We start from the raw sequence: 15,964 nt of genomic DNA on the forward strand, positions 1-15,964 counted from the left end.
TTCCCGCCTTTATTATTCAATATTAATATAATATTAGATGGTGATAGTCGATAGAGAACTGAATAAAATGCCTAAAATAACGTCGCCTTCTGTCTGGATTTCTGAAATGGATGCCCAGGAATTTGGGAATTACTTACCAGATGAGAAACAGATGGTTTGTCGGATTTGTCGAAATAAATGTGCCTCTGGTCTCCTATCTAGAATTACACGCCACTCATTATTCTCATCTCATATCAAGAGAATGGATATTCATCTAAAAAATCAAGTTAATGATGAATACATCAAGTCAAACTTTAACTCTGATCTCACAAAGATGCTTATTGCATGTAATATAACCTTATCAATTGCTAATCATTTATGTTCAAAAAATTTCTAAAAAATGTACTATCTAACAGTAAGTATTCAATCTTTTTTTAAATCTAACCCTTAAATATGATTCTATTTTAGCTAAACATATCAAGAATTATGATACACAACTCATTAAATAGTAAAAACAACTGCTTAAATGGGCACAACAACGGGGGTAGTAGCTTTGGATGGTTCGCAACTAGTTTTTCTGAGACTAGTTTCTTCACTTAAAGACTTGGGTATGATCATTAGGTTTTCTAATATTACATAGTCAATAAATATTACTTTTTTATCACTTAAGGCTTAGCTATGGTTGATAGGCTCCAAGAAATGGTGTTCAGAAAACTCATAAAAGGCAAAAACAACTGCTTAAATGGTCACAACAACGGGGGTAGTTGCATTGGGTGTAGCATTATAATTACCAATTGTGTATATATGTTGTTATATAAGCATAAATAGCGGAGAAAAAAATATTTTTTGATGCTCTTAATAAGGAGTAATATCGCCGGACATTACTACATAATTAGCTTTTGCTCTAAATCTTTACGATGTCATGTTAGAAAACTAGAATAAGTCAAGAATGGCTGCCTGAATTGTCTTATCAGTTAAATTTGACTGCATGGATTAACTTTTCTTTTTTTAGATAAATATGAAATAAATGAAAGTGGGATTCTAAAAGCTGTTCTTACTAAGATTGGAAGAAGATATGGATTGAAATCTAACATTATTTTATGATTTACTTTATTATTAATAATTATTAAAATCTCATCGGTAGAAATATATCTATCCTGTGCACAATTGTATATGCAACTTGCACATAAGGAAAAAAGGTGATGATCTTTTTGATTAAACTCCACGGTTGGCTTGTATTTTGCAACCTTAAGTTATGACATATTGAACTGAATTCCGATGTTAAAACAAGAAACTATTATTTGGATCAATCTATTATTTCAATATTCTGTATTTATAATTAATTGTTATTATTAGTTATATGATTCTAATTGTTCAATTTTGTATATTTAACTTAAATGTATGATGGTTTATTTTTTAGTATGTAGATTATATTTAATTTAAGCCTTCTATTTTAAATTTGAAACTTTAAATATATTTCGAAATATTCTTATTTTGTCGTTTTATTAGTTATTTTTCTGAGAATATGGTTCACAATAAATTACTATTTCATGGAGTGTGACGTTTCCAAATCTACTGTAACGGATAAAAATCGTCTAAGTCAATTATACGTAGTATATCTTTATTAAACATTTTGCTAATAAATACTTTTGTTACACCCTCAAAAATCATAATAAAGCAGGCAACTGATAAATACTGATGTGATTATCAGTGATAATCACATCAGTATTTTAAACAATGATACCATGTGTCTTTCTCCCCCCTGTCTCCTCGCACGCGTTTTTCTCTACAATATTATCAACTATACATATTACTCATGCATTTGTTTGCCTGATTTTTTTCTTTATCCCGGCTCTAAAAAAAAATCCTTGCATTCATGCTATAAAAATAGCTGTGATGTGGGTGTTGGTAGATTCTAAAATCCACACTTTAAAGCTTTAAAAAAAGCTTAATCACTTGCTATGAATTGTTGGAAGACAGTGAGTGTGGCCCAAAAAAAATATTGAGACAACAGGGTTTTACAGAATATTTTATACCATGAAACTTGTTGCAATTAAGCTTTAAAGTTTTTATAGCTAAATTTTTTGAAAATCCGTTGATTAATTTATCTCTATTCTACCAAAATAATTTTTTCAATTAGTTTTCATAATTTGAAAATTCGTTGAACATGAATACATTTACAAATTATGATGATAAAGAGTTAAAATGGGTGGTATAATATTTTCTTTTTTGTAAAAAATCAAAATTAGTGCTGTTTATTCAAATCAAGTAATTGTTCCCGGATTTATTTTGGAAAAACCAACATTTGAAGACTTTTGAAACGCCAAAAACTAATAACTTAAAAACAAATCATTCAAAACTATTAAATAGTTTATATTATTCATGAAATACTGCATCTTTGTGTATAAAAATAAATTCCCCTCTAAAACTTTTCATAAAAAGTTCTTTAATGAGAAAAAAAAAATGAAAGATTATTAAAATAGGGAAGTCCAATTTATTTAATATATGAATAATGGAGGACCTCACCTAATTTTAAATGTGTAGTATCACGGTAAAAAATATTTTTTCACTTTGTTTAACAAAACTACTTGTATTGTTTTTATGTTGATGCATCCTGTACAATATTCAAATTTCGAAATGATTTGAGTATTTTTTTTTTTGTCAATTCCGGTTGTTCTTACATTTTTATTGAATGATTCCTTTTATATTTTGTTGCCACATTTTTGACAGGAGAGGGCTCTAAAAATTTTGACTACGTTATTGAGAATATCAAATGATAAAATTATTGACTATATATTTTTCTTTGGATGGTGTTTCTACTCGAACTTGACTTGACTCAATGCTCAAGTACTAAAACTCAATTAAATATTCAATTACATGAACTTAAAAGTTAAACTCAACTACAGCACTTTTTTTCTCTCCCCTTTACAAGGTTGATCTTATCACATTTATTTTTTTATATTTTCAACAGTAAAATTTAAACAAAAGGTTTTTTTTGTGAAGACATTTATTTATCAAAACTTATCTAGATATAGTACTCCACACATCTTTTATAACAAATATGTATAGATGTGCAAATTATAAGCTCTTATAATTACATCCCAACGTTGCCTAAATCCTTTGCAGATCTGGAGTAAATAGTCAGATTTGAGCTTATGGAACCCTCTAGAGGATAGAACCCCTTGTGAGGAGTAGCTCACCTCCAAATGTACGTAGATAGAGTAGTCCAAGGGGTTGGCGTTTCGAGAGAAGGCGTGTAATTGTTGAGGTCACGAAATATAGGGAAAGTTGTATCTCAGAAAGGTACGGATCTTAGTAGCGTTCTGATACGGAGCTTCATCTTGTGAGAAAACAAAGCTGTCCCCAAATTTTTCTTTGGCCCAAAGTAGCACTTTCTTATCCAGAAGTTTGATGTAAGCATCTGCATTGAGCCACTCCTTCTTCTCCACAAAAATTGGAGGACAGACTTTGCCTGTTCTGACCACAATGCACACGACAATGTTTCCGGCTAAATTTATTGTTCTGAAGACATGTCTCAATGAAGCTGCACCCGAGCTCCTTGGATATGGCAATGGGGTACATGCCACCTGTGAGAAGTCTCAAAATTTCACTCCTTTGCCGTTTCATTCTAATCTCTAATGTTTTGTTTTTAATTGAGTCGAAACTTTACTTAAGGAATATAAGCTATTAAACGTATACTTCACTGAGTTTGAAGACATTCGAAGATTAAATTGCTGATTTATTAAAATTTAAAGTAAGTATACCACTAAATAAACTGAACCCTATATTCATATTAATTGAAGTTATTTTATTAAGGTTACATAAGTATGTCTTTGCCAGGTCTTCTAATTAATTGTGCATGCTTTCAAGTCGTTCTTTTTTGGGGTTTGATACAAATTATATAAAATAAAAGAAAATGCTGGAAGTAATTATGGGCAAAGTAATTACTTTTTTTAAAGTTTTTCTCGGCACATGTATGTCCAAGTATACTTTTTTTGTTGGAGCTATGACTTTTTGAAAGTTGTATATAAGAACTTATAACTTATGCTTCTTTAGAATACTTGACTATATAAAAAGAAACAAATTATTTCAGTTGGTATTATTTATGAGAAAGGGATTAAAAATTTGCTATATACAAATATGAAAGCTGTGGATTAACATAATTAAATTACCATGCAATGTGTGCTTCAAGTTATTGACTATAAATTTTTAATTTAAACTATTTTTAGAATAAATATGCATTCATATATAGTTAAAACGTTAATAAAATACAATAGAATTGTATGATAGCTGGTAACTACAGAATATGAGTTCATAATAACACTACAAAAATGTACTCATAATTATTAGCTATTTTCCAACACTTTAAAATAGTTAAAAGTATTTAACATAATGTAATATGACAGCTAAAATTTTAGTCATATAATATTGTTGCGAACTGTTTTACTTGAGTCGAAATGCAATTGACAAAGACTCGAATCATTCAAGTGATTCCCATTAAAATCAGAAAAAATGCGAATTTACGAAAGTTGTAGTAAGAAAAGAAATGTCAGGATCTTAGAAAATATATTAGTTGAATACAATAATCGCCAAAATAGTCAGTTTTCAAAAGTGGGGCCGACATCTACATAAGAACATTCCAAGATGTCGTTTTAATATAGATAAAAGATATGTTTCGAATGCAGGGTACCCTTGGCAATCAGACAACTTTCCATCTCCCACTCCGAGGAAGAGTAAACAATTTTGTTTACAACTTTAGGTTAGTCTAACCTAAGGAGATTTAACCACCCTCATCTCCATATATCAATCCCCTCGACTATATTTTTCTAGATGAAATCGAAAGAAAGACTAAAAAAAAACACGAATATAATTTTGACACTTCCATTGAGTATGATAAGGGGTTAATTATTGATTTATTTTCGACCAGTGATGATAGTTAAAGTCTAAAACGTGCTATTTTTAAAATATTTTAGTACAGAAAAAGCAAAAACTTATTGAAAAATATATTTTTGTATAAAAAGGGTTATGTACTTTGTAAAAATATTACTAATATATTTTTTAATGAACATAAAAGTGTAATAAAGAACTTCAAAAATAACTTATACCTAAATATGTTTAAAACATCAAACAATGAAGAATAAATTGCGTGAGGTTAAAGCATAGATTTATTTAATTCAAAAGGCAAACCGTGAAACAACAAAATTTATGCTTGAACATGTCTTGATATGGTTTTAGGAAGTAGATGGTGTTGTGATCAGGGAGTCTTGTTTCGTCGAAGAGATAGCCTTTGCATTGTATCCAGGGTGAATAAATATGTTTATCTTTTTGTTTCAAATTCTGTAGAGCGTATCTACATCTTTAATGCCACTTCTATGGTACAGAACGATAAGGCTAAGTTATGGCTGCTTGCATGGATAGTCATCGTTATCTTCCAATGAAGGAAACATCGACACAATCTTGACTTGTAACTTTTCCAGGTATTTAAGAAATATTCTTTCTGGAAGGAATACAAATCTTAGATCGAGACGTTAAGATTGAGAGGACATAGTTTCACCACAAAATAAGGTTAAAGGATTTGTAACTTTTTTTAATGATTTCCAAGTTCTGATTGACCTTTCCAATCCTATTTTGTATTTGACTCTTAAATATAAGATCATGAAAGATGTTAATTCTTAAGTCTAAGTAATCAGGTAGCAGTTTAAAACATGGATTGATGAACTTTGTTTAAAGAAAGGAAATATATAAAAATTTATCTACCAAATCGTTATGTAAACGTAAAAGTGGTTATGCTCATGTACTCTGCCTTCCAAAGCTATGAATATACGTTGCAAGGCTCAGAGATGGTAAAGTTGATCACTATACACTTTATTCTACTCCTCAACTAGTAATTTAACTACTATAGCTAAATATTAAAGTTACTTCCACAAAAAATAACATCCTATTCTATACATGCAAGACATATTAGGACAAAATCCACGTTGACTGCTATACAGAAGTTTATTACCATAAAAGAAATACGGTAGCTTTCTGATAACGATCCGCAACATTAAGTAATCCGTAAAAAAATAGGTCAGGATAAACTTCAGCTTTCATTTTTAGCTAAAGAAATGAATATGAACCAAAGGATTAAAACTCAAATAATTATTCATGATTAATTTAGATATCTACGTTATTTATGAAAGCTTTAAATATAAATTCTAATTATATTTACTTTTTGTAATATAATGGGGAAAATTTCTTAGTATCGCCCTGCATATATATATAAAAATAACTTCACTGAACAATAAGTGAACCTTCCATATCTTGCTATGCAAAATATATCATTGATCAATTATGGAATTAGTAATATTAGATGTCTTTTATATAATGATTTTAGGGAAATGAAAGCTATTGTAACGACTTTCTTTTGTGCATCAAATTCTGTAATCAATAAAATATATTATTTACATCATAAATGAAAAATAAATTATAATCTAATCACAGTCTCAAAAAATTATTATGAGATAAATTAAAAAGATTTAGTTTATTCTTGCATTAACGTGATTAGTTAATCCATCAATTTGATAAGTTTGTTCAATTAAGCAAAAGTAAGACGGGATTTGTTGAATTATTTACCTTAAAAATATTACAACTTCATTATTCATAATTACAATTATTTTTATCCAAGTTTCCTAAGCAATTAGAAATCCAATATATACAGCGTGCGTATCCAGAACGTACCGCTCAAATTAGAGCTCCATAAATCTATTATTACTTGCAATCGTTGTTGTATTTTAAAATAATGACAATGGAGGCAAAAATGGAAGGGATTCTTGATCTTCTTTGCACCCATCAACCTACAGAGGACATTGCCTCCATTGTGAATTGATAACCTTCACGACAAAGCGGTGAAAGCCTTTCCAGGACAACAGGAATTGAAGGACAAAACAAGATTGTCAATCAAGACTTCTTAACTGGTGATGCCTTTGAAATAGTAGTCTTGCCATTCACTACCAAGATGGCGTTGAGCAAAGACCTCAATGTTACCGAGGAGATTATCAGGAATACAGTCAAGAAGCTGGACCCTATTTTTATATCTATAGAAGGTGCGTATTCATGCGTGGTATTAGAAAAACCTCACATATATTGGACTTTGAACTTGTTTGCCCCTCACCCTAATCACCGGACTTCTCGCCTCTGTACCATGAAATATGAGGGTTCGTGGAGAATAAGACCTGTATGTTGATTCCCTAAAAACTCTGTGTAACAGGAGTAGTCTGCTATGTCCAATGACTATATCATTAAGATGTGCAAGTCCTTCAGACCCAGATGGGAGACCATGGTGGCCGCAGAAGAATCATATTAAGAGAAATTATTGCTGATAAGATAAAGTATAATTATATAAAAAATAATCCTGGTACTATGTGCATGTTCTTCTTAATAAGATGACTTAAACCTTAGAATCAAAAACGTTACGATTAGCGATTCTAACACTGTACAAACTATCAAGTTATAAGTTGTTTTGTCTTAAACTATACGGTTAAGGAACTAATCGAGCCACTCCAGATTTAATAACAAGCTCTATAAATATAACTTTTTATAAAGTCATAATAAGTTCTTAAAATTTCAGGAATTGTATTGTATAACTCAATTTCAAGACTTAAACATGTTTTTTTTTTCGTTTAACATGTTTGGTCTTTATCTAGATTAAGGATTCAATATTATTCTATGTAACATAAAAAATAAAAATTAATTAATTATCTGTACTAAACATACTTTTTTTGACATAGTTAATGAACTTGAGCTAAACGTTATCCCAAATACTAAGCAAATTGTATTTAGTGATACACAGTTGACATAGATTTAAAACTACGCTAATTTAGCATAACAACATTATATTTGAGTATTAACAAGATATAATTTTTGATGATTGTACGTGAAATATTATAATTTCATTTTTAATTAAACAATTTTATGAAATATTAATTACTTTTAACAAAGTTTTGGTACTAAAAATAAACTATTTCACTTTGATGAGATTGAATATGATATATGGAACAACAGCTGATAGATCATATGTAGCAACACTTATACCTCAAATTCAAAAAAATAAAATAAAACAAGGCAAAAACAGCCATTCAAAAGTGAACAAATTAATCAAATTTACCAAACCTTGCTTAACAATGAAAAATTTGAAAATAGTTGGAATACCATACATTTTTAAACAATATCAAGTTTTATGAAGTTTTTAAAAGATGTAACAAGACCATATTAGTGCTTTTTCTATCATTAAAAGGTTTTTTTAAGCAAATTTGAAACAGTTTTATCAAACTTAGGGTGCAGAAAATTCCAGGACATAATATGATTTCAATATAAATCATACATTTACTACCCAATATATAGTGTTTATCAATAGCTTTTCGTGTACTTTTCGATTAATAAAACAATACTGAAAAGTAGAAGATTCATACAATTAATTTTTTTTTATATGTGAGCCAATTTGTTAATCAATACACATCTTAGTTTTTTTAAAACAATAGTAGTTTACTTCAATAATTAATAAATCAATGTATAGTAAAGATAATATAATGTTGATAAAAAGTTGAAGGATAACTATTGATTGCAAAGTATGACATTTACAGTTTAATTAGTTGAAAAATCTTGTGAGAAGTCAAATGATTTCTATACGTAATTAAGTCCTTATTCAAATTTGATGTAGTTTAAATGGAATTAAAATAATGTTTAAAGTTCTCAACGCATAATTTTCTTTTGTGTAAATCTTTTAGTTGTTAATTATTGACAAAAAAGATCTTAAACTACAAATAAGGATTTCTGTGTGAGAAATGATCAAATACGATAAATTAAATTAAAGTAATTTAAATTTTTGTATGTAGAAGTTGAATTTACTACAACTTATTTTTCTTTTTACTTATTTGGAAATCATTACTTTTGATTAATTTTTAATTACATACAAAAAAAAAAAAAAGAAGAGACTTTCCACAAGTTCTATTGCTTTTTAATGTATTTTTTAGCATGCTTTGAGTATTATATTTATTTCTAAGTTTATGAAAGTAGATTTATTTTCTTACACATCATGATGAAAAAAACTGAGATATAAATCTATTAGAAATCAAGTGAAATATATATATATTATTTTTTCAATATATTGACATATGAAGGCAGATCCTTTAATGATTTTCAAATACACACATTTTTTATTTATTTTTAGGATCATTTACTTTGCTTCATAACAAATGGCGTGTTGAATTTACCTATCGAAAAAATAATTTAATGTAAGTGTCGACTTAAATCAAACTTATGATTATATTCATTCTTATGTCGTAAATCCAATATTTCAAACGAACCCGTGCATTTGAATTTCAGCATAATTACTTTTATATATTTAAAAAAAATCTAAATATCAATAATACAAAATAAAAATTAACTTTTACCCCGCCATATGAATTACCAACTGGGACTTCTTACTCGGGCAATTTAAATGCATGGTTAGAAACTTTACTTCTGTCTTTGCCTATTTTTTTCTGAGAAGAGGTATCAATAATCACCAGCATCGTATTCGTCAATGTCCTCACCTTGACCATAAATTTGCAAGGGATATTTTACTTATTGAGTTGATATTTACGTCCAACTTATCATCCTCCTCCTTAATAGGTCTGTTTTCTTCGTCTAGGGGTGAGAACACAATATTTGTTCAATTTTCGGGAAGATAGTCTTTAAAAGTAGATCCAAAATCTCAAACGTGCTGGATCCAGATATTCTGTTCAAATACATCAAGTTTTATCAATATTGTTTAAAAAATAATTAAATAAAAACTGGTAATAAGATCAAAATGAAATACTTTGATGATTGGGGGGAGTGAGAGGGGGAACAAAAAAAAGTTGAAAAAATTGATCATTTACAACTATAAAAAATCCCTGTATTTTTTTAGAAATAACCGGAATTCTTCCAACACTAAATTTTATGTCCGCAATAAGTTCCAACATGAATTTAGATTTATTTTTTTTTTCTAATTTTTAAATTTTCTAATTGTAACACTGTCTTTCATATTTAGATTTACAAAAAATAAAGTAGAATAAAAAGTTTTTTTGTAATTGTCAAACAAGAGAGTTATGTGGATTTATAAATTTTTTTATAATGAAATCATTCCATTTAAAACTTTTGCAAAAATTATAATCATATAAATAAAAATTTTATTTGTGTATCTGTCTTTTGTATTATTCTATAAGCTTTTATTACTTCATAAAAATGTTTCAAAATCACTCTTAAAACATGTACTTTTAAGGATGTAACGGGATACATGTCTGTGTATACCCAAAACAAAATTCTTACCACAGGTGACGCTAAATTACTTCATCCCACTTTAATTATTACATATTTTTGGAGCAACAATGTTTTCTTTGCTTGAAAATGTTCCTTAACTTTATGAAAAAAGTTATTGTGTTGTTATTGTATTTTTCGTCTTGTGTTTTTAAGAAATTACTTTTTGTTTTATTTGAGTTTTTTGTATTAATATTGGGTCGAGCAAAGTTTTAGATACTTTTAAAACTTAAGACTCAGCGTATACTAAAACAGTTTGTTTCTTTTATCCTTTTACAGTGAGCCCAGAGTTTCCTCTTTTGTTCATGTTGAATTCAAAAAGATATAGTTCATTATCATGTCTCTACAACAAAAAAGTCACAAGATTGCAATCTTTCTTACCGACAGGCTATCTCTAAAAAGTAGTTATTGTGACCATATATGGCTCAAAGACAACCGTTTACCGTGTCATGAAGCAGCTGCATAAGGGTGAGGATCTGGGAGAAGCCCCCAAGAGTAGTCGTCAAAGAATATTGGCTACTGAAGCTGAGCTCAAAGCAGCTTTTAAAGAAAATCCGAATCTCTCCATGATGGTGTCAAGGGTTGTCAAAGAGGCCTGTGTTACCTCTCTTGGTCCACTGTGTTAAGGGCTGTCAAAAATGCGGGTGGTCCCTCTCCATGAGCCCAAAGTGTACAACTTGTGCCCAAAGATATGATAGAAAAGTGAACCATCAGTTCAGTTCTTGTATTTTTGTGAACTTTTGATCCCTCCCCATTACCAGTTCTGAATTCTCTGGATTATAGAATCTGATGATAATTAGAGTTACAGGGCTGCCAAATCTGAAGTATAAATGTTGAAGCTCTAAAGAAACTTGTTGATGAGAAGTGGACTTACATCAAAAGAGCCAGCAGAAAATTCCACAACACCATGGTTGTAGATTATACTGCCTACGGTTTTCTTATTTAAGATGTATCAATAATGTCCAGTTACATCGTATTTAATTTGTTCATTTTAGTATCAAAACATGTACAGGATCTGGTATATACATTAATATAAATTATACAACCCTCCCATATTTTTGTTTCAAAACTTTCTTGAGATTATTGAACACCCCATTACAAAAAGTGATGTTTCTGCCTTTTTTTTAAATTATATTTTTTTACTAAACAATTTAGATCAATGTAAGTGGATTTATGAACAATATTTAAAAAAATATATGTTTTCGTTAATGCTCTTTTAATTGGTCAGATGAAGTTACACTGATTAATAGTATTACAATTACTCCATAAAAATAAACATAATATTTACAGGACATTAACATCAAATCGGCAATTTTGTTATGATGACGCCGTGAGAATTTTTTTTTGTCTGCAACAACATAGAGATATCAAATTCAAGTAATCTCTCAGGTAGGTGGTTTAAGTGTTTGAGTGAGTGCTGCTATGACTTCATTATGAAAGGAAATATGGTCCTGATATGGCCCTCCAGGCAGTTCGAATTTTAATCCGATGTATTATTTTTTTCTTGTCTAAGTTGAATTTAAAAGAAATCGAAGATCTCATGTGAGCAATGCCCCTCTTATGACCTCTAACAAGGGGAACAACTACTAAAATGCCGATGAACTATCTCTTCCACCCCTGTTGCTCCTTCCTGCCAGGAATCCAAGTCGTGATTGATGCTGGGGGCACATACATTGAACTATATATATTTTCAACATAGTAATGTACAGTTTAAGCCAATTTTAAGCCGAAAAATGTGGCCTCAGTGACACTTAAAAGATTTTTGAAAAAGACACCGATTTTATTTTAATACCCATCTACTAAAATACTTGATCTTAAACTTGATATGTCGATGTCTTTTTTATAAAAATATAACAAATATTATTTCTGAAATTAACTTTCATTTTGATAGAAAAAATATGTCAAATTTGATTAAGTCATTTATAATTTGTAAATTAATAAATGTATTTTTAATGAATTAAGTGGGGTTTTTTTTTGTAATTACTTTCTTTGTGCATATCATTGTTTTTTCTCTTTATTTTATCTGATAATTCAAGGTCACTTATAATTTAATAGTTCTTATATTCTCACTTTACTTCTATTACAAATGTCAAAAATATGTATAATAGTTAAAATTCCTAGAATATTCGAGAAAATTTTGGAAAAACTAAATATATCATAATGAAGATGAATTAAGAATGAACGTCAAAGAAAATAAAGTAACAATTGGAGTTTTAAAAGATCCCAAAAAACTAAATAAAAGGTAATTTATAATCTAATTTCGTGCATTGTTTTAATATATATAATATCGAAGCTAAATAGAGTGAATTCAAATTTTGATTTATTTATGTGTTTGTTTGTAGATCTACTTTATTAAAGTTTAACAAAAATAAATAAGAATCTCTAAATAAAACAAGATTCATTGTACATAAAGCTTGTTTTTTACAATAAAAAACAGAATAATAAAACTTATTTTAAAAACACGTGAGATTTTCATATGTTATTTTTAACACATTTAAACGAATTTTTATTTTTTTATGTTTAGACTCAATATAACTATTTTACAAATATTTTATAAATAATGGACGTACTCGGCATTGACTGGAGTAAGTAGACAAATTTTGCTTTTATAATATAGAAGATAACTTCCTTCTGAATCTTCAGTGTTACTCACAGTTTTTCATGAGCACACTCACACGTAACTACTCACTACTTTTATCAATTCATATGTGTTCTGTCCTCACGAATGAAAGAAAAATAATAATAATTAGATATTTTTTAAATATGATGGGATTAATGACCAGTACTTAAGTATCTTGAACGCTCACAAACAAAAACAAACAAACTAGTGTTAAATATTTTTTGGTGTTGTAATGACTTTCTAAATTTATTTTTCTGTGCCATCAAAAACTGTTACCCTCCATCCGATGAAAGTTCCATCGTTCCGCAAGTACTTCAAAATGAGGTCAAATTAAAAAAAAATCTTATTATAATTAAGGAATAAGAAAGGAAATATTTTTTACGAAATATTTTTTGAATTTGTTTTTATTTTTTTCCTCGGTATTATTTAGTCGGTTTTGTAAATAAAAACTCATGAAATAACTATTGACGGCATACAAATATAATTAAATAATAATGGATTTTCTACTTATTCAGCTATTTATATAATTAAATTTTTTTCAAAAACAAGATAGTAATGGAGATACATAGTTTTTAAACCTATGAATAATCAGTAGATTAATTTATGAAATCAGACTTTGGAAAGTTTTTCTTCAATTTTTTTCTTGAGTGATTTGTAACAATTTAATTTTTTGTGTATTTTCTCTTTATCATACCTTTTCTATGATGCTATATATCTTTCAACAATTTGTAAGTCTCAGGAAAAATCTGGTAGAGCTAAATCTTAACCTTGTGCACATTGTAACAATGTATTTTTTGTTTATGAAATATTAGAGGATGTTAAGTTTATTAATTTTTAGTATTTGTATTCAAGTTTATTAAATCTCGGTGACTAGTTAGACACCTATTTAGAAATTATTTTGCTGGAAAAAAATTCTGACTTGATCGTTTTTTTTCTTTTTTTAAAGATCTTCTGAGATGATGTCAACTGGTTTGAATCAAATAAGGGAGGTATAAGGACATTTTCTGAATATGCAAAACAAAAATTTGTCTTAAATAAAACTGATTTTTTCATTTCTTTCTTCAGAGTTGAGATGCTGGTTTTCTTGATTTATTGAATATAAAAATTGTTGGATTCGTGTTTGATGTGAGGGAATCTTTATATGAAGGAAAGTAGGACTATAGACATTTAAAATAATTATAACCAGTCCTTTATTGGCCACTGAAGGATTTTTTGAATTTATAATCTTAAAAGGGTAGAGTCTGTAATCTATTTCACATCTTGCACTGTTCTAGAATGTATTTAAAAAAAAATGCAGGTACATATGTGGCCTCTTGTGTACAATCTGACAAATCTGGACAAAGTACTATTGATCTCTGCTTCAATATTAATATAAACATACATCTATGTCTTTACACTTTCTTTGATAGCCACAAATGTTAAAATATACGTTTAAATGTACAGGTTGGAATTTGAGAGCTTATCAGATTTTGGCACTTTTGTTTTCGTTTCATAGTTTTCAAATATTTTTTAAAGTCAGTTCATTCATTTGAAGTAAACAAATATACAACATAAAAAAAAATCCCAGAAAACATATGATCAAGAGAAAAAATTCATCAAAATTGAATAAAAACTCTAAAAATCGGATTTCATTAATTAATTTACTGATTATTCAAATATTTATACACTTTATATGTGTTTTGACATTTTCATCGTGTTCCTGAAAAAAATTAATTATACAAATAGCTGAATATATTAAATATACATAATTGTGCATTTATATTTGTATGCCGTCAATTGTTACTTTATGAATTTTTAATTACAAAACATACCACATAATAAAGTCAAAAAAATTATCAAAAATTCCAAAAAAATTAAAAAATAAATATTTCTTCTCTTATGCCTGAATTATTATAACATATTTTTCTTTTTTTAATTTGATCTCATTTTGTAGTACTTCTGGAACACCGGAATTTAGTCCGGAAAGAGGGTAACAGTTTTTGATGGCACAGAAAAAATAAATTAGGAGGTCATTACCAACACCTAAACACATCTCATGATTTATGATAACTTTGAATTTGGTCAACTTTAAAAATTAGGGAACACTCTAATTCAGAGGCCTGCAATATTTCATTAATATTAATATATTAAGACTGCATTTTTATTTCTTAAATGAAAATGTGATGATGATACATATTGCTAGGAAAAAGCTTGGAAAAAATTAGATTTATCATCAGTTAACACAGTAATTAGGCTAACAAAAACCAGAAAAATTAGGTACAGTATGGTTATAAACATTTACTTTTAAAAAATGTATTTTTGTTTGAGTTTTAACATTATCAAAATATCCTCCCATTGCCGCTATAATTACTTTACAAACTTTTGGCATTCTTACTGCTATTTTTCAATATGGGCAGTTGCTATGTTATTCCAAGCATTCTTCAAAATGTTCAACTTACATATGGGACACATTTCCCCATTTTTGTTTTGTTAAGGGATTCCCCCATTAGCTCCATTAGGTTCAAATTAAGAGATTGATCTATCCATTGAGTAGTAGATAGGATGTGAGAGGCTTCTTTCTTTTCTAATTAATTTTTGCAGAGCTTAGATGTATGTTTTTGGTCGTTTTCTTGTTAAAAAATAAACTTCCTTGCAATTAATCTCTGTGAAGAAGGAATAACTAATGTCTTCAAGATTGAATGGTATCCATACTTGCCAGAGAGATACATTACTTATGAAATAAAGCCTGGCAATAACAGCTGGATTTTTACAAAGAAATAATTAAAAGATATTTTATGGATCTATTTTTTTTTATAATAATTTTCAAATGGTGAAAGTAAATTTTTTTGAAATAGTCATAAACATTAATGAAAATGACGAAAAAGGGTTTCTTTCTAAACTTTTTGTGGCCTATGTACTTTAATGAGCACTAAATACAGTTTATAAAATATACCCAATTTTACATTCTTTTTTTTGAAAAAAAAAAAGTATAGTGATTAATTGCTATATTTTAAAATAAAACTTGAACAGTTCACGAAATTTGTAATAAAAACATATTTAGATTGTGTT

The 15,964-nt window shown here is 28.3% G+C and overlaps 1 protein-coding gene and 1 long non-coding RNA gene across 5 annotated transcripts in view; one reads left to right on the forward strand and one right to left on the reverse strand.

Annotated features, from left to right (window-relative positions):
- The window catches only part of LOC121129728 (neurotrimin), a 170,558-nt gene that overhangs the window by 129,286 nt on the left and 25,308 nt on the right, over positions 1-15,964 (reverse strand). The window lies entirely within an intron of this gene.
- On the forward strand, positions 372-1,274 carry LOC139907174 (uncharacterized). The gene is made up of 3 exons (XR_011783609.1): positions 372-394; positions 448-587; positions 650-1,274. It is a non-coding gene; the product is annotated as an uncharacterized lncRNA (long non-coding RNA).

The sequence above is a fragment of the Lepeophtheirus salmonis genome, chromosome 14, assembly GCF_016086655.4.
Source record: "Lepeophtheirus salmonis chromosome 14, UVic_Lsal_1.4, whole genome shotgun sequence".
Classification (NCBI taxonomy): Eukaryota; Metazoa; Arthropoda; class Copepoda; order Siphonostomatoida; family Caligidae; genus Lepeophtheirus; species Lepeophtheirus salmonis.